A 19,602-nucleotide genomic window follows, 5' to 3' on the forward strand; every position below is an offset into this window, starting at 1 on the left:
GAGGTGATGTGTCAAGGAGGAGGAAGTCTATGACATCCTCCTAACCTGTCAGGATGGGCCTTGTGGGGGCCACTTTGTAACAAAGAGGACTGCCTTCAAAATTTTGGAGGCAAGTTATTATTGGCCCACTCTTCATCAAGATGTCAGGAGATATATCAGCCAATGTGACCGATGTCAAAGGATGGGGAAATTGACTCCAAGGGATGAGATTCCCCTACAACCTCAAGTGACTTTTGAGCCATTTGAGAAGTCGGGCATGGACTTTGTGGGTCCTATCAACCCTCCTTCAAAAGAGAAATCTTACATCATTGTGTGTACTAATTATCTAACAAAATGGGCAGAAAAAAAGGTGATCAAAGCAGCAACAGAAGAAAAAGTAGTTGAGTTTTTAAGGGAAAATATCTTCTACAAGTTTGGCTATCCAAGAGAGTCACATATCAAGGGAGTTAGTTTACCTCAAATTTGGTTGAAGACCTTCTCACACACCACAAGATTAAGCACATAACTTCCACCCCTTATCATCCACAAGCAAATGGACAGGTGGAAGTCACCAACAGAGCTTTGGAAGGGATTTTGACTAAGGTAGTGAGCAGCAGCAGAAAAGATTGGGCAGATCGATTGGTTGAGGCCACCTGGGCCTATAACACCACCTAGAAAACCACCATAGGGTTTACACCCTATGAGCTGGTCTACGGGAAGAAGGCTCCGCTGTCAATAGAATTTGAATATAACACATTAAGGATGGTAGCTCAGCTAGACCTAGATCTCAGCCATGCACAAAAGGAAAGATTGCTTCAGCTAAATGGATTGAGTGAACACAGAATGTTGGCCCTACTCCACTTGGAGGTAGTCCAACTTCAAATAAAAATATGGCATGACAGACACCTCAAAGAAAAACAATTCCAACAAGGAGATTGGGTGCTGCTGTATGATTCAAGATATAAAGATTTCAAAGGCAAACTGAGGACAAGATGGATGGGACCATATACAGTAGAAAAGTGCAATGATAATGGTTCAGTCCTTATCCATACCATAGATGAAGAATCCATCCCCATGCTCATCAATGGGCATAGATTGAAGATCTACAGGAAGCGCCTTTCCAAGCAAGAGTTCATTGAGAATTTGGGAAAAACAGTGTTGGTAGTGGAGCAGGTCCCTGTCTCCACTCCACCCATACCTTGAGCAAAAAAAAAAAACAGACAAACAGAGAAAAAATAGAAAAAGGACTAAAAGATCCCTGGGTGAAAATCTCTTGGAGGCACCCAAGGCAGGCAGTGAGGGTAAAAAGCTCCTCGAGGCGCCCTAGCTGTCTCAAAAAAGAAAAAAGAAAAAAAAAAGCCTAACTTCTTTTGAAAAAATTGCAGGTTGCAGGAGGGTAACACAGGAGAAAAAAGACATGGCCAGGCTACATACACCCTTCATAGTCCATCCCTCCATCACCATTATCCTTTTCCAGGCCTCGATCTCATTTGTTTTGAAAATTCCGCGTCCTACAGGAAACTATGTGTATTCTACAGGAGGATCCTATAGAAACTACAAAAAGGCCAAGATCAAGTTTAGAAAAGAACCCGAGGGCTGGAAGTTTGTCTAGAAGGCCTGTGGACCTCCCTGCCACCATCCATCTGCCTAAATCTCCATTCCACCCCTGTGCACTCACACTTCTACTTGCATTTCTTTCCCTGCACAGACAAAATACAAAAACTCTACTTCTTTCATTTTGTAAACACAAAAAATGATGACAAATAATGTAGCAGCATTCTTCTTACTTATTCTTACCTGATACCTCCCAACTGCTATTTCTTTCATTCAGAACCTTCGTCAGCTATCTTTTTTTTTAAACCTGCTCAAGCATCAGCTTGAATTTTAGAGGGAGAAGCAGCTACAGGAAATCCTGTAGGATTCCTGTAGTAGCTAATCCCTTTGAAAAACAAACTCCAGAGATAGGGTCAGCGCAGCAGGATGTATGAAGCATGTAAGGAGTGGATCTTGATTGAGAAATCATCAGCATAAGCCAAAGGCTGAGCATGCAAAGCACCAGTAGCAACAACAATGAGGAAATGAAGTGCCAAAGTCTGAAACATGCATAGCACAACAACGACTAAGTAGGTAAGTGGCTGAACCTATTCCTCGATTGCATGAATATTATTTTAAAGCTGCATGAACTATGAGAATGGTCACGATTAAGCAGAATCGGTGACCAGCTAACTGGCCACCCTCGTTTAGTTTACACACCCACGTGGAATTCAATTGAGCCACGTCCAATTCAAACTTCTGATCAGATATGCAGTCAGCACCTGTGGCATGTCAGCTGAGGAGGGAAACATTCAAAACCGATAGAGGTGGTAGCGTATAACGGGAGTAAGGGAGGTGATGGCAATCAAGCAACATGAAGAACCATAATTACACTGTCATAGGACCAACGGTCTAGACGGGGATAACGTACCCATCCGGCCACCTCAGCTCCTCACTGCGGATTACGCCATCAGTTAAGTACAGTGCGGTCTAAGCCTCCACCACCCTTTGTTTCATTTTCATTTATGAAGTTCTCGACTTCAGTACTCATCTACCACCTTCAGAATAGCGAACCAATCATTTTCTGCCAGTTTTTCAAAACCCTCCCACCTATCGGGTTCTACAGGAGCACTACTGCATTCTACAAGAGTAGGAACACCTTCTATAGGAGGATTTCTACAGGAAGGACAGAGAGAAAATCTGCAACAGAAAAAGTCAGAATTTTTGTCAAATTCGAGCTAGGAATGAGGTAGGCTCGAAAACCTGCTCTGCATACGATATGTCTAGATAAGGTGGTGGATTAAAAATAGAGTATTGGTTGAAGAAAAGCAAGGAAAGAGAAATTCAAAAGTCTGTTGTGTCTTTTTTGAGTTCTACACAGTCTCTCCATTTCCTTCTCTACATTCAAAATCTGCCTTTTTCTTCCTCACATTCTGCTGTAAAAAAGGGGGGATGCAATCATTGAAATAAAACCTGGGAAGGAAACGAAATTGCAAGTCTGTCTACTCTATGAGAAACCACTGTTTTATATAGTCCCTGTTCTATCAAAGTATTGATTTCCTCCAAGAACCAAGAAGCAAATTCAGGTTGAGAACAGTTTGAAGGAAGGGAAAATTGCAAATTGGTGTTGTGAAGAAGGAGCACAAGGGAAATTTCTCCTATGGTTTTAGAGAAAAAAAACAAAACTCAGTTGTCCCTCTGTTTCTGAATTTGGAAATTGTTGTTTTTTTCCTCACCTGAGCACTTTTAGAAACCACTAAACACCATGCTAGGAGGTTTTATGAGGATGGAGCCTTTGAACTCCAACAAATTTCATGAGCACCGCGAGGTGGTGGCCCTCTTCACTAGGGTAAACTGGATGAATTTCTTTGAAATAATTCATGGATATGATGATGAGGTGAATGAAGAATTTTTGATGTCCTTAAGACCCCATTTGAAAAAACATGTTGTAGTCAGTCTCAAGGGTTTGATCCTTGAGTTTACACCTGATTTTATCAGCAGAATCACAGGTCTTCCACATGGGCTCCCTTGGAGCAAGGAGGAAAAAACATTGGGATAGGTTACTAAGAAGACATTTTTTCAGCCTGAGGAGCATCCTGTAGAGGATAAAAATGGGGTTAGAAGGACAATCTTACCTCCTCCGTGGAGTGAAGTCAGCTACTAGATAATGAAATATATCACTTGTGAAGGAAGGTTTAACATAATTTATGGTTATCACTTCAGGTTACTACATGAATTGAGATATGGGATGGACCTACCTATAGTTAGGAAACCCAAACTCCCATATTTCCTCCTCCAATCCTTGATAGATTGTGGCACCAAGTTGAATGCAGGGTTCCCAGACTAGGTAGCCCACCATGGCCTCATTAAATTATTGGTGGAAGATGCCCTACACACATACACCATCCCCATAGCTTGGGAAATTTTCAGGAATATGTCTAGGGAAGATGACATCAAAACTTTGACTGAGGACATTAGCCCATCTGGCAGTGAGGAGGAGGAAGAGAAAGAGGAAATTGAGAAGGAAACTCATGAGGAGACACAAAATATTCAAACAGAGGAGGAACAGGAAACAGAGGAGAAGTAGAAAGAAGAGGAGAAACTTGACAAATCCACTGTTGTACCTAAGGTAGAAAAGAAAATAGCCTCAAAAACAGAGAAGAGGAAAAGAACAGAAGTGGAGAAGAAAAAGCCCAAGAAAGCCCAGAAAAAGACTGCCGTAGGAGAGGCAGGGACCCAGCAAGAAAAGGAGAGGACACCACCAGAGATAGTAGAGACACAAGAAAAAATAGCAGACACCGAGAAGACTGAAGAAGATGAAGGAAAAGAACAACCGAAAGAAACATCCCCTGAAACATTGGAAAAGGAAGCAGAAGTTGTGCTTTCTACATTGAGCACTCCAGCAAAACAAAAAGGGAAAAGAAAAAGACAAACATCCATGTATTTCAAATCCAGGAGGAGCACCAGGATTAAGGTGGGCAAGCCCTAGCCACCATCAAAAGAACCTATAATTATTGAGGATGTGCCTACTGAGAAAAAGGAGGAATCCCCCTCCAAAATCTCTATCACCTACAAGAGAGGGAGTCTCAAAACTTCCACCTGGAAGGAAAGAATCAAATTGATGGACTCCAAAGTAGTCCTACAGGAAGCTCAAACCTCTCTACAGGAGACACTGGTCAAGCTAAAAGAAACTGAAAAATTAGAAGAGAAGGCAGTAGAATAGTCACAAGAGGAAGGCAAGGCCAAAGAGATACCTGAACCAAGCCCTCAGCCTAATTTAGGCTCCTATTACAATCTCCTAGAAGGTGGGAAGATCATCCCACAAAAATTCATTGTACCTCTTTTCTTTGAACTAGAACAAGAAAGGGTCAGAACCCACACCTAGATGAAAATTGCGAAATCTAAAGGAGTTGAAGATATAGGGCATATGGAAGACCAGTTGAGAGAGTTGAGAAGGGAGTTGGGCATGGTAAGACACACAGAGAGCATTAGAAGAGCCCAACTACAGGAAGAAAATGAACTGCTGAAAAAGAAGTTACAGGAACGGGAATCTAGAAGGGAAGACAAGTTGCCAATCTTGGAAGGGCAGCAACAACAAGAGGGACCCCTAGCAGACAATGAAGTAGCACAGAAATAGCAGCAAGAGGAAGAGCCACAGACCAATGTTGAAATGTTGATGAAACAACAGGAAGAAAAAGAATCTCAGACAACAACTGAAGTGATAATTTTGAAATAGCAGTTGTAGGAGAAGGAAGCCTAGATAGCATACATGGCTAGCTGGGCAATGGAGGCCTTGCAGTGTAGACAACCAGCTAGATCCTATGCACTATATCTCAAATACTAATGGCTCCAATTCCAAATTAAAACATTGGCACAGAGGGGCAAAATCTCATTCCAAAATTATGGTCAGTTTATGCATCTATGTGATAGTAGTTCAGCCGAGGATAAAGCCAAATTAGCAAAATTTTACCTACACAATATGGAACTCCCTGATATGAATTTATGGTATCCAAATGTTGCACTAGGATACCTACAATGCATGGCTATGGCTTCCTGGATGAGCCACGAGGAAAAGAGAGCAGGGGAGATTCAAAAGATAATGGAAAAAGAACTATGTGAGCCCCTGATGATAAGGGCAGAACCAACAGGTCCATTGGCTCTTATTTTTGCCCATGAACACCTTGCAAGTAATCCTCACATTCTCCCTGATTATGTTGACAGGCAAGCACAAGCTATCACTCATTTTGAAGATATGGAGAGATTATTTGGCGATGACTGCCTTCATGCTTGCATGAGAAGGTGGAATACATTGTCATATAGTTTAAAGATCAGGGAGTATCACTCCCCAACCAGAATGAGGGAAGCTATGATGAGAGTGCCTCTATATAAACAATCAATGCAAAACTTGAAAGCCAACTGGATTGGCCTTAAGTTCAGTCCTCCACTACTCTTAGGACTATTGGAAGGGGTTAAGGAAGAAGAAGAACAGAAACAATGGGAGGAAGTGGACAGAAAAGCAGGTTTTCATCACAGAGAAGAGGACATCACCTCAGAGGCTTGGTATGTCAGGGAAGCTATGCAAGCTATTAAAGATGAAAAACTAGATTAGTTGCTCAAAGGATGAGCAACCCATTCAGCAGGGGGGTGATGATGAGCCCCAGAAATGGGTAACTATATGGGCTCATTCTACCTATTATTTTCATTTAATCCACCATTCTCAATAGTTTTGTGCACGATTTTGAATATATTTATGTCAAAAGAGTGAATGGGGATAGTCACTTTGCCACATAGTCTAATGAGTGTTTATTGCAGATTTTTGCATACTTTTGGACAAGGACCAGGCATTTATGAGTAGATTGGTAGCCAAACTCAAGGAAACGGGGTTGAGGACTTACAGGAGGGGTGTATCCTACATTAATGACCTCTTCCTCGAGTTCTCCACCAGCAGCTCGAAGTACAAAGGTCCACAATGATGATCAAAAGGGGTAGCCGAGCAAGTCTAGTAGAGCTGTTGTTATCTTCAGTTTAGGTAGCCGAGTTCCTTAAGTTTAGGAGGACTTTTGGGAGTCCCCACTTGTATAAATAAGAAGGCTTCAAGCCTCAGTAGGTTAACCATTTGATAGTCTATTTTCGCACTTTTGTGTAGTCTTGTACTCAGCTCATTTTCGAGCTCTTTTTGCAGACAATTTTGTGATGTAACTATTATTTTTTGATCAATGAAGATGAATCCAGCTTTGAACTAGCACTAATCTTTTCTAGAGGGCTGCATCTCTTGGGTTAGGGCCCAACCCAAGTGCCCAGCACCTCCTTTGTGTATTTATATGTTTTTTTCTTGCATTCATAAGGTGATTTATGTTGTTTAGGTTAAATCTTGCTTTGATAAAATAGGTTGCTTTTGATGGTTAAATTAGTTGTTCTTGCTTCAAGTTGCTTATGTAGTTTGCTATAGTAACAGAGAAAGATCCACAAAGGCTACTAGCAGGCCTTGAACTCCTTTCTCCCTCCTTCAAGAGACCACTGCTGCCACCAAAAACATAGTTTTTTCCTTTCATGCAATTGCTAGTGTCATGTTTTGAGTTAGAGAAGTTGATATTTTCTTGGATTCACATGCTTAGACCATTTCATGTTCATTTACCGTGGATTTCTCACATAAATTTCTGTTCATAAAGTTCTATTCAGCAGTACTCTGTTTTTAGGTCAGATTTTAGGTCAAAATAGACAAACCCTATTTTTCGATTCTTGCTTTGGTCAGTTTTGAGAAATAAGAGTGCAGCTCACTTGTAGAACATTCAAACTTGTCATTCCTCCATAGCACAACCTGTACTAGTTCATCTTTCAAATATTTCCCCACTCTTTCACCATATTTCAACAATCTGCCCTAATTCCTGCATTTTTCCATAAAGTTGCTTTCTTGCCCTTTAAACAAATCCAACCATCTCCTTCATTCCTGATCTTCATTAACAGAGTCATAGACCCCTTAACACCTTCTTCTAGCCTTCATTTCCATTTTCCCATTAATTTTCCACCTTCAAACCTCCAAAAACCACCTTCAGCCTCCTCTTGTAGATCTTCCTATAGAACCTCCTGTAGATCCCCTGCAGCCTCCTGTAGAAGTTCATGCGAGTGATTTTTAGAAGTCTGATCACAATGGAAGTCTCCATAAGGGTACTAGGGACTTCTTAGGACCTCCCCACACCTTCCTCACCTTCAGAAAATGTCAACTCCATCTTCCCTGGCCACCAAACCTCTGCACAGTCACAATTAGTCAAACCATAAGCATAATAATTTCACATAAAAATACTCAAAAGTGCAAAAAGATGATTTCTTTCCATTTCTCTTTAGAAATAGCTTGAATAAATGCAATTTACCTTTTCAGAAGTTAATGGCACCCATTTTAGTAGTTTCTATCTCTTTGCTTGCAAAATTAGGGTTTGCTAGGGTTTGCATTTCCTTTCAGTTTTCCTTCTCTTTTTGCAAGTAGAATAGCCCCTGTAGAATTAGCTCTCTTCCATCACAATAAAAGCTTCTTCTGAGAACTCATAGAATTTGGATTAGGCTCCTAGCGAACTTGTGCCAGCTGATCAAGTGACAACGTGCAGTAAGAGCTAGTACTTGTGCATACAGCACTGTCACTTCCAATTTTGTTACAAACTATCGGGTTGATAAAAGTAAAGAAGGAAGCCCCAGGAGTTGCAGCATTATTGCTGCAATACTGGAGCTCACCAGCTAGGATGGAGACTGATCTAGTGATGTATAACCATGAGGTGGAATCATTCTTTGATGGGTTGAGGTGGATGGCCTATGGAAGCCTTGGATGAGTTTGATTGATGTGTTCTATGAGATCCCACATTCATGCTTGGAATATAGCATAGGGTGAATGGCTGAAAAGAGATTTGGCTAATCCATTCTATGGTCGGGTGGAATGTGGTAGTCCAATCTATGGTTGGTTCATTGCATTCATTAATGAGAAATACTTTCCCTTGATTTCCATGTGTAAAGGTATTGATGTATTTATGGGTTTGATGGCTATCATGTTTATTGCATTTTTGTTCCTATTATGCTGGTTATATGCACATTCTTTTACAACAGTTATGTATGGCTTTCAGCATGTTTTTACTTGTATGTGAATGGATAATGTGTCTATGACCTAATTAATATATGATAATGCAGCAAATGGCATGAGGGAACAATGGTTCATATAGATTCTTAGATAAGTATGAGATCCCTACACTTAATTCTATTATTTACACCTATAGACTACATGTCGATGATATGTTAACGAAATGTCTGTCATGGATAGTAGGGATCTAGTCAAGGTCTTGAACAAGTAATTGCTTTAATGCTATCATTTTCATGTTAATTTACTGATATGAAGAGATGGTTTAGTTATGGGCAGTGACCTTAGCTCTAGGCCTGAAAAAGTGGATGAAATCCCAGAGTTGCTAGCATAACACTGACAATTCTTTTCCACAGTCACTGGGAGGCAGGCTTGTAAGAGTGACTTTAGGTTTATGGTCACTCCCTTGCCCATAACATGAGAGAGACTATGTCCCAAGAGACCTAACCTAATAGTGGTACCTAGAGATCGGTTGTTTGAGTGGTTGAATTTTCCTTTGAGGGTTATCCTGATGATTTTGGATGTTTGTATGGTGTGTTTTCATCAGTTCCACTTCACTAAGGTGACTTAGGAGGTCGAATCATATCATAGTGGCCTCTTGTCACATGTTTACCCCGACTGGTTGGTTGCTTGGGTAGATATGGGAAGAGGGTGTTGTACAGTAGTATTAAAGCATGGTTGACCCCTCGTACTGGATGGGATATGTGTTGGTCATGCATGCATGTCAATTGCGTGTGTATCTCTTACACTTATACACTTATTACAATTGCTTGATGTTGGATTAGGATCATAGTATGGTTATCATGGAGAATTTGTTATGGGTTTCATGAAATATATTTGAAATGAGTATGTGACTAACTCTGTATGGATTATATTTCGCTTACATGTTGGTTTCATGGTACCTACTTACATCCTTGTATGTTAGGTTACATTTTTTAATATTTTGATTACATGCATCAATCTTGTAGGTTGATTACAAGAACTGATCGATTGTGATCAAGTACATGTGGTTGTGTGTATTTGTAGTTGATTTGGCATTGCTTATGCATACTATTGGTTGCATGTGGCAATGGGTACAATGGAGTAATGGTTGTTTTCATGCATGGGGTTATAACATGCATTGTTGATATAGCCTTGCATTGATGACCAGACCCTAGTTAGAGTAATGCTTATGAGTTGATACATTTATTTTTGTATGTTTATAGGTTGTTATGATTATGTTATATATGTATCACGTTGATTTGGTAATCTTGCAGACAAGGTAAAATCCCCAAGTTATGTTAAGGGACTTGATTTATTGTGTTTGGTTTATTTTAGCCTTGTAGGAAGAAATATTAAATGGCTAGCAAAATGGTTGACTATAGAGACTCTCCCTATGAATCCAAAGAGCAGTATGGTGTTGGGAACTCTTACGACCTAGAAGTGACACTAAGAAGTTTAAAGGAAGAGATCAAGAGTTGTAAGGAAGTGTTGTAGTTGCTACAACACCACCCAAAATTTTGGGCATATTTAAACTTTCAGGTCCCCACTCTAGTTGCTTATAGTCATAAGGGTGTTGATCACATTTTGAGCTGGTAAATTTCCCCCGTGACCTAGCTGTTCTCAAACCCTATCTACACCCCACTCATGAAATCCATATCACATTAATGAATTAGGGTTTTAGGGTTGGTTGTTATGATAAGGCATTACAAGCTTCATGCACCCCTATGCATCATCTATCAAGGAGCATTGCTATAAGGTAAATATACCCTATGTTGTTGAACGATGGTCTCTCCATAACTAATTTAGGGTTAAGAAGGTGATGCTTCACTCACACACTTATTAAAGCCTAAAGTATTATTATGAAAGTCTCAACTATGTTCTAATGTACTCCCAATATTTAACATGCTTTCTGTTGAGCATTCTTCTAGTTGCACATACATTGCATCACCTAGAGGAAGTAATTACATATCGCTTCACCTACAATCATCAAGTTTGTTTACATGCTTTACTAACACATTGTTGAAGAAAAGGCCCTATTGGAGTATGAAAGGCTAATCCTTCTAATATCACCAAATGTCTAAGGGTCAGCAAAGTAATACACTCAAATATTTTATTAAGGTGCAATATGAATTTCTATTCACTACACATGCAGCTGAGGTATTTATGGACATCTCTGTCTAAAACGATTATGGGAATGTGGTATCAGAATCTATATGTATATATTATCAATATCCCACACCCAGGACGTGGAAAATGACAACATAATAACACATGGGATGACTTCATAGAGGTGTTGCACCAAGTGTGGTTCGAATAATGTAGAAGACATGGGTACGAGATGTGGCCAGCATGGCGTTAACCACAACCCATATTAAAGGTTTGGAATAATGAAATAATAGCAAGAAACATGTAAAGGAAAAATGAATTAGCAAGAAGTTCTTCAAAGGAACCATATGCTAGGACACTTGTTGAAAAAGAACTAGAGGAGAATCATGTGACCACCATATGCATTGTTGCCAAACAATATTACACAGGTCGCTAGTTAATATGAATCATGCATTTGAGTGACAATGCACAACACATGGAAGGTGTTCAGTTAATATGAAGAGGGCACCATATATGCCACTAAGAAGCCCAATATGGCCCATGCATGGCACACAACTAGATACATAAGCCACACTTCTGCACATCTCTCCAACATACCCATTAAGTATGTCACAAGTCTAAAGGAAGAGCGTTGTATTCAACTCTCCACTTAGATCACATTCCACTTAGATCACATTCAGGGAAGTTTTTGGCTTGCAAGTGCACATATCAAAAGTCACAAATAGTGAAAGGTTGCTTCAGACCAAGCTTCGTGTGTTGAAAGAACTTTGAATGCACAATGAAAAAATCATCATTAAAGGATTCCCTGACACCCACTAATTCCATCCATCAATTTGATCTACCAAGAGTATGGGCAGTGTGTGTGGGACTACTTTGAATGGGCATAACAGATCCATAGCTGCCCTTCATTGTAACAAAGAAGGTTCTTTGCTCGTATCTAGAAGAAAAGACACAAACAATGTCAAACCCGTAAATTTGGTAAAAGTCATAAGGTTCAGCTGGTTAACACTATAGGTCGCAGAGTTGCACCTCATTGCCTTAGGCAAGACACTGAGGGGTGCGAATAGCTATGTTTTGCGACCATGCAACCCTTGGCAAGTCATATCTTTGTAGAAGTCCAAGATTCATACTCCATAAGCAGCCAGGATGAGTAACCTATCTAAAATGTGACTTCATGACCTCCAACAAGTCGAACTTCCACCTAGTCGCATTATTGCATGAACTCATTTATTCTTAAGGACCACTGGAATGATCTCTCTGAAAGGGAATCAAGATTTCACTTGTCGATTTCTTAGAGTCATCACTATGTTGTGCTAAGTTATGTTCACTCCATGCCCTCTTATGAATAAGTTGGTATGGGTGGAGAGGGATAATTCAATGCACCAGGTTCTTATTAAATCATGGTGGGAAGGTGAAGAAACATGTATGAGAGTCATCACATTTCTAGAATGCGTCGGGACCACAACTCTATTTTTTTCTTAAAAGACAAACTCTATGTGCGTAGTTGTGGAATGCATGGTATTTCCACATGAAAAATGATTCTATGCTATTGATACCTAATGGCTAGTCTACTGTAAGCATTTATTAAAACCAATAAGCATGTTATGTGATTATATAAACGCAAAACTAGTGTGATGCCCAATCCTAGGGAATATTTACATTGGTTCGACTGTGCTAATGTTACTACATATATCCCATGTCAAAGAGGAACGATAATTCAAGAGAGTTATCCTTATTAAGTTCTTTTGACAAATTCCAAAGTCTATGATTGCAATTACTAAAATTTGTGGAGCATTGAATTATTTGAACCCTTTCACAAAGCCATTCTACAGTTTCATTCTTCTAAAATACACAAATGTTTTGTAGTCAACAGAGTCCTAGAATGAAGGAGCTTCACCAAAAAATATGATGAAACCCTTAAATTTATCTACAATCAAGTGGCATTCCAACTCACAATCAGTGGATCACATTTTAATCCTTAGGAAAGCCTCTCGGGTGTGCAACCTACCTGAAAATGTGACTGAGCGACCTCCTAGAAGTAATACTCCCACTCATAGTTGCTAGGTCATAGTTTAACACCTCTGCAAAACAACCAAGGAGCGGGATGTATCTAAGATGAGATTTTGTGACCTCCCAGAAGTCACACTCCCACTGACAGTCGCCAATCGCATTATAAAGCCTCAATGTCACAACCACATGTGCGACCTCTATTATAAGATGACTGTGAAACCTCATAAGTCATAGTCCTTGAGTGCGATTGGTCGCAAAATTTTTGGGGTCTTATGAGCATAAAGAAAATCATTTAGGTTCAGTCTGCATAGGGTACTGAGGTGTTCACAAGAGGGATAGAGATGGATGGGTATTGAATTGGAGGACCAACTCTTTCATTTGGATTCCCATCCATCTACTCCTATTATAATAGTGGCACTTATTACAAACCATTATCTGCGACCATGTGAGCCCTGGTCACGGAGTTGCACTCCATCACGTAGCCAGAGGTGTGACCTGCCCTCAAATGTGACCATGTGACCTACACAAGTCATTGGGTTGTAGAATCGTTCCCCACAAAGCTGAAAACAAGTGCAGCTCTTCCTCTGCTCCGACTGCGTGACCTCTTCGCAAGAGATGCATGTATGTCTAATTCTTTGCTCACCAAAGGCAACTTCACTGTGGTAAAACAAAATGGGAGTAGGAGGAACGTACTATACCAATGTGCATTCTGGAAGGGTCGAATTTAACATTGACTAACATATAAAGGATAGGCACACGATATTATAATCATGCATGAGAATGGTTCTGTAAAGTTAGCAATTGAAATGTTCCCTAGGGGTCGAATAAGGCTTGACAAATGAATCTCTACATAAGTTTTTCGGGGCTATGAGTGCTTCTTAATTTCTGTCTTAATGTTGTTATGGGAATCAATTATTTTCAATAACAATTGTTTCTTATTTTTATTTATTAAATATGACACCTTATTAAGTGACCTTGTGTTTGGAATATGTATGTGGATAATATATTTGTTTTATTGTAGATCACTAGAGAAAGCAGGAATGTGACCTAGAAGAAGGGAACTAGGGTTTGTGTAGAAGCCACACAATAGAAAGAAGCGATTTGATGTAAGCAAGACACAATGATAGTCAGTCCAACAATCCATGTTTTCATGGTTTCACAACAATGTCGACGACGAGATCGAGAACTAAGATTTTTCTTTCAGCAAGCCAGCTACTCTCTTCCAAGTGATAAGAAACTTTCCATAAATTCAAAGGTGTATCAATAGAATATTGATGAATGCGAGAAAAGCATAGTGGAAAGAAAACAGGTTGGTCCTAGGACCAAGCATCCACATTGTTGCAACATATGGGCAACAAGCATTCTAGGGTTTCCAATAACCCTCCACATCCTTTTATCTCTCTCCTTGATCGTGATGTAAATATCACCCACCATTATATCAACCATTATGTTAGAACTAATGTGGGCATGTGAAAATCATTTAGGGCTTGAGTAAGGAGCAGGTAATCCCAAGAGTCACGAGGGTAGTTGAAACGACTTGAGGGAAGGCCAAGGGTCATGGTAGGTGAATAGTCACCTCATCTCTATAAATGCTCCCTCACACCTCATTACACATGAGGGGAATTTAGAACTTGAGTTGAGGCTAGGAATATAGAGTTGATTTATGCTTGAGAGCTAGAGTCACTCATCTCTTGGCAGTTAGTAGAGTGGATTTGCAGTGGGGCTAGGGTCTTGGCATTGGGCAATGCTATGAGTATCCCATGTTCCACAATTGGGTTTTGACAAATTGCATGATATGCATTTGAAGTTGTAGCAACCTTAATAAGATGTTCTTTATCTTTGGCACTAATTCCCATGCTGACTCATGGTGGTGTATTAGTTGTGTGATAGCTTGTTATATTTGTATGTGCACTCTCATATACGCAATATGTTATGGACTAGTACATATTGGTTGCATGTATATTTTGTTTATGAATCTGCGTTTACATGTTCCTTTCCATGTTGATGACCTATTGTGAACTACATTGCAATTAAATTTTGGCATGTTCATATTTATTGTATGTCTAATGGGGTTTGAGCTCACTAATCCCTCTCATGGCATATCTCTTCTTATTGTTGTTGAGACATGTTTGTACCTCTTTCTACAACTTCTCAATCTTGGGTTGATTTTGTTTCACCTTCTGAGCATTTCATTTTTGTCCCACTCTAACACCTTCTAATTTTATAAGGAAGAGCAGAAAAATTCATGGTGGAATCCGGGCCCACATACTGGATGGGGCTCCTATCCCAAATGGTGTGAGGTCTAATTGGGACTTCAGACCAGGGAGAGCCCCTTAGTTGTTGGTGGTACATTTCAGCTTGTCAACGAATTGGTGCTAGAAGGAGGACCAGATGACTAGATGAGACTGTGGAGCTTGTAGCTTGGTCTCTTATCTTTAAATGGCTCTATTCTGAATCATGTTCCCAAGGTTATTTTCTAAATTTTCCATTCTTCAATGTTCAATCCCCAAGGAGCATCTCTATCACTTGTCTCAGTTAAATTTTGATGGTGAGGATAGAACATCCATAACCGAGCACAATTTTTATTTCCTCAAGTTTTGTGAATCTTATGATATTGATGATGAAGAGTATTCTTTTGCGCTCTTCTCCCTCACCCTTGAAGGTCGCATCAGGAAATGGTTATGTGCATTCCCAACAGCTTCCATTCATTCGTTCGAGACACTCATTAGTAAGCTCCGATGAGCATTTCACAGGTATGATTTGCAAGATGTGTTAATGAGGTAAATGAGCTTAGGATCAAACTTGAGGAATATTTAGAGGATTTTATTCTTATATCTGTACATATTTGTTTTGAATTTCCTAAAAGAGATTTCGATTGGTTATATTTGAGTGAAAATTTTCAATGGTTGGTTATCACTTCTTTACAACATCTTCAATTTGAAATAAACCATGATTCTCATGAATATCATGATAATTTTCATATGACAAAGTGTCCATATTTTACTCCTAATCTTTTTTCCCTATCCCTCTTAATCATGAACCACCTCAAGCCTCTAAGGAGGATATTATTGCTTGTGAGATTTCTCATCCTCCTCCTAATTTGTTACATAATAAGATGTTGGTCATAAATGGTTCGGATGATGAAAATTTCTTTCTCAGAAATGAATCAAATAGTCTTGACTCTGAAGATCTCAAGCATCCTTTTGATCTTAAATCTGAAGACTATGTTGATATAAAATCTCTTCCTACTGATTGAGCCTAGATTGATTCTATTGAACATATGTCTCACTATATTCCTAGATTTCATTCACCTATAGGAAATGGCTTGGGTCTTATCTCACATAAAGATTATTGTCCTATCAAATCCATGGGCCATGACACACATGCAAATACATTTCTGCAGGATGTGAGTCCTGGTTCAATTGGTGCCACTTCATCTAACCCTTTTCATTAACGGTACCCTGATTTATTTCATGCACCTACTACACCAGCGGTTTCTATAAATCATTCACATATTTATCCTTCTCTTGTTGATTGCAATCATGTACATGTGGGCGATGTTTCACAGCCAAAGTATGAGGATCTTGAAACTCCCATTCCTGATCTCTTCCACCAGCAGCATTTAACAAGTGAAGAAGGATTTACATCTCAACTAAGTCAAGATGGTTCTCTCACTACTTCCTTTTCACTTTCAATCCAAGAAGAGCCTTATGTGCTAGATACCCAACCTAATCAAACTGGTGGCTTCGACGATTGCCATAATACTGAAAATATATTTTCTCACACCTTTGGTGATTATCATTTATATCCATCTATTAATCCTACGAAGCCATTAGAATTTGATGATATACCTTTCAAATGTTTGCGGACTCACTAGGAAGTTGAGGCACTTTAGCTTCCACTAATGGTTATGTCAAGTTCTCAAATTCTTGATGAGACCTTTGAACCAAGTCAAATTATGGTTTCTAAAATTATGGTTTTTTCACATCACGCCCCTCTTAGTATCATCATGCCAAATGCGAGATCATGTTGGAGAGCCTCTCATTTGAGTGATGTTTCTTTGAGAAAATCTATCCATCACCTTTCAGCTAATATGCATCAACCCCTACACCCTAATTTGTTTGTTGAAGGGAGTGCAGTGACCATCGCCTAAAATATTTTTTATGGTCACCCAGTCAGCACAAAATGTGAATAGGTACAATTAGATGATGTCTTACAATCTCCCATATGGTAAGGTGCTAATCACCTAATATCTCCTCAACCTGAGACTCTTTCGGTTGATTCACTTCATTCTTGGGAATTTAAAGAATCTGATCTATTGAATTGCCACTTTATTAGTGTTCAGACAACTAATTAAATCAATGATGTGTTCATTGATAATTTTCCTATCACAGCTAATGATGGCCATATTCATTCCCCTACTAATCTTGCGAAACTACCGATATTTGATGGCTTGGCATTTGAAGGTTCAGATATTTGTCAGGATGATGAGGCACTTCATCTTTCACTGATGGTTATGTTAGGTTTCGATGCCCTTGAAGAAATCTATTGATAGCTTCAAACCAAGGATTCTGAAATTAGGGTTTTTGTGCTTGAATCCTCAGTTATCTCAGTTGTAACCTGGAAAGGCCCCTATTTTCAGAGTCATGAAGTTGATAATCCTCTATATGATGATAGGGTTTCTGATTGGATTGAAGGGTCTTATTTGGAATATTTATGTACTAATAGTAAGCATCTTGCCTCACTTACATTCGATTTAGGCTTAAGCATGAATGGATGTATGTCTTGGCTAGATGATTATAAATTTCAAGTTTGCGATTCGGTTTACCAAGATTGGGTTGCAGTTTGCCTTGAATGGTGTTTTCTAGCACAGTTCCTTGTAAGTAGATGTGGCTTTCTTCCTGTTATGCATGCTTCACAGGTAAGCATTTTATTTTTTGCACATTTTTTTTCACAAATTCTAATTGATGTCATCTTTGTTTTTTCAGGTCAAGAACTATTGTGGTGGCTACATTGGAAGTTTGATTTCACAAGACCCAATCTCCTCTCTGGTTAAATTAGGGTGTAGGATTTACACTAGTTAGATTTTAGTTTTTTCTTATTGATTTGTTCATTAGAATTTTCTTTATGGTTTAAATTTGTTATGTTTCGTTTTCCTTACTATAGGAATTTTAGTGTCCTACATGTTTATTTTGAAATCATGTCCTTGCATTTTTTTATTGTTGCATGGCATTCATCAAATCTATGCATATGCATTGCATTGGTATTTTAATTACAATCATCTTATCTCTTTTGCATATAGCATTACATTGCATCATAAGCCATGTCTGTTGCATTACATCATGCATCTCTCTTCTTGCTCGACATACACTCACCTTTGACCTAACCTGGCATATTCCTCTATGTTTCACACCACTACATGAGCCTTGATGAACCTGAAGCTTTCAAACCTTTCGTACTGTGAATATTTTAATCACACCCTTTTTCACATGCTCAAACCTTAAACTAATTACTTCGAACTCTTCGCACATGTTGAAACCCTAGGAGAGTTCCCTAGTCACCTAACCCTAGAATTAAATCCCTAGCCCTAATGAATGTGTGAAGTTGTGATGGTTACACCAATGGGTAGCTTCTCTGAGGAAAAGTGATAAAATTTTCCTTATATATCTCTCCTATGAGTCTAATTTATTAACAAGAAAGACAAGAACATATCGCTCATGGGGAAACCTAATCAATTTGAATGACTTACACCCTTATCCTGAACCTTGTGTTCAGTGTGGTCTCAATTATTTCAATGACTTGTGTTCTTTGTTCACTTGTTAACTGGAAATGAGATGTGGAAGCTTGGCATGATGGTAAACCTAAATCAAGATATCTCTTAGTTTCTGTCAAAAAACAAACAACCTCTCTTTCTCGTAAAATTAGTTAGGATCTCTCCTCCACCCTGGCGCAATGAACACCCAATAATAAGTGCAAATTTACACCTAAAAGAAAATGAAGTTCAATAAGGGGTAAAGGATCGAGAAATTCTTCATGCGTAGAGAGGTAATGCAACGAATCTATCGGGGTACTAACCAGGCTCGCTGGCAATGGAGCAACGTTTGTTATTTCTTGAAGTGACTCCACTGGGGTACTGTCTAGGTTCACTAGCAATGGAGAAACACTAGAAACTTATTTTTAAAAATTTCCGAATACAATAAGCCCTCTACCTTGTTATTTTCATTGTCATTGACTAATACCATGTGTGGAATCTTAATTAGGTGTTTACTAACTAGCCAAACCTAGCCAAGGATAATTTTAGGGGCGAATGTTCGCCCTTTGGCAAAATTAAGGGGTTTTAAATTTTTAGTGGGCGAATATTTTATATCATAGTACATTTTTACAAATCACCTCAAATAGCCCACCTTATTTTAAGGGAGAGGGTAAAAAAGGTAAATTTAGCCCTTGAAATTAGGACTTACAACCTTCCATTCGCCCATTTTCAAGAATAGGTTTTATTTAAGTGAATCCATTCGCCCATTTTCAAGAATAGGTTTTATTTAAGTGAATCCTATGGGCCAAATACCATATTTATAAAAGAGGTATGGTAAATTAATAAAAATATAAAAAAATGAGAGGTATGGTAAATAAATAAAACATTTTTTATATTTACTCCATAAGTCACTTGGTGTAAACAAATAAAAATATAAGTAAAGTGGAGGTATGGTAAATAAATAAAACATCTTTTTATACTTACTCAAAAGGTATGGTAAATAAATAAAAATATAAATAAGCTAGACGTATGGTAGTCCATAACCCTCATTCTATTTATGAAGGCTCAAGAAAGAGGTTTTATTTAAGTGAATCCTATGGGCCAAATACCATATTTGTAACAG

This window comes from Pinus tabuliformis, chromosome Q (genome assembly GCF_031772625.1).
Source record: "Pinus tabuliformis cultivar Carrire ecotype Pingquan chromosome Q, CPIR1, whole genome shotgun sequence".
NCBI lineage: Eukaryota > Viridiplantae > Streptophyta > Pinopsida > Pinales > Pinaceae > Pinus > Pinus tabuliformis.